Genomic DNA, 1,348 nt, shown 5'->3' on the forward strand with positions numbered 1-1,348 from the left:
TCTTCTCTTGGGCTTTGTCTCTGTGAGTGGCCACACTGGACCTCCCTGGGCCTGAGGTGGTGGCACACGCCAGCAGTCCCAAGTCCTGTCCCTGGGCTAAGACCCTGGAGGGCGGGTGGGCATCCCATTCTGGCACAGCGCTACCCAGAAACGTATTTTACCCATAAACAGGCCAATTAAGAAGGCAAATGTTTTCAAACAGGAGGATTTATTGACATAGAATGTGCCATCTTTCCGAGTGGGAGGAGTGAGTGTGCGTGCAGAGCCATCTGGAGGGGAGTTGTTTATCATATTTATTTGGTTACGAGTTGCTGATTTAGAACTGGCAGGGCTTCATTAGGTGTGATGTGAGTGCGGACCCTCTGTAAGGGTGCACGTGCTTGAGTTTGCAGGAGACTGTGCACAAGTGTGTGCCTGTGTGCATGAGTGTGTGCATCCATGTGCATATGCACGTGTGCTTAGCCCGTACTATGCTCTTCTCTATGAGTGTGCACACGTGTGTCTGTGTGTGTGCAGGGGCATGCAGTGAGCTCAGTAAGTAAGGTCTAGTCCGTTGCGGTCCCGTCAAGTTGGTTCTGACTAACACAGACCCCACGTGTTGCAGAGTGTGCTCCACAGGCGAAATGTCAGGGCTTTCTCCTGAGGCACCTCAGTGTGGGTTCAAACTGCCAACCTTTGTTGTTGTTGTTGTTTATTTGTTTTCAACTTTCTATTGTGATTTGGTTGACAGTTTACAGAGCAAATTCATTTTTCATTCAATAGTTTCATACACATTTTATTTCATGACATTGATTGCAGTCCCCACAATGAAACAGCTCTCTTCCCACTTCCACCCTGTGGTTCCTCTTCCCTGGGCCCTTCTTTCCTGTGCACTCCCGCTTTCTGAACTTTCTGTTTGCATGAACGTTGCCCTTCTGATTTCCCATGGTCGATTGTTCTAAGGAGCGCACTTCCCTGGTGTAATGATTCACCTGCAGGCCTGTCTATCGTTTGGCTGAAAGTTGACCCATGGGAGTGAGTTCAGTTCCAGAAACGAAGAGTGACTAGGGGCCATGGAGGGGGCGGTTCTCCAGTTTCTATCAGACCAGTCAGCCTGGTCTTTTTTTATTTTATTTTTTTATGGTTTTGAGTTTTCTTTTGTTCCACATTTTTCTCCCACTCTATGCAGGATCTCCAGTTTTGATCCCTTCCTGAGAGGTTGGCAGTGGTAGCCAGGCACCGTCTAGTTCTTCTGGTCTCAGGGTCACGTAGGCTGAGGTTTCTGTAGTCCTCTAGTTCCTTGGATTGTTTCCATGCATCTTTGAGTTTCTTCACTCTTCAGTTGGAAAGACCAATCATTGCATCTTAG

The sequence above is a fragment of the Orycteropus afer genome, unplaced genomic scaffold (assembly GCF_000298275.1).
Source record: "Orycteropus afer afer isolate SDZICR_OR568_19922 unplaced genomic scaffold, OryAfe1.0 scaffold00020, whole genome shotgun sequence".
NCBI classification, from domain to species: domain Eukaryota; kingdom Metazoa; phylum Chordata; class Mammalia; order Tubulidentata; family Orycteropodidae; genus Orycteropus; species Orycteropus afer.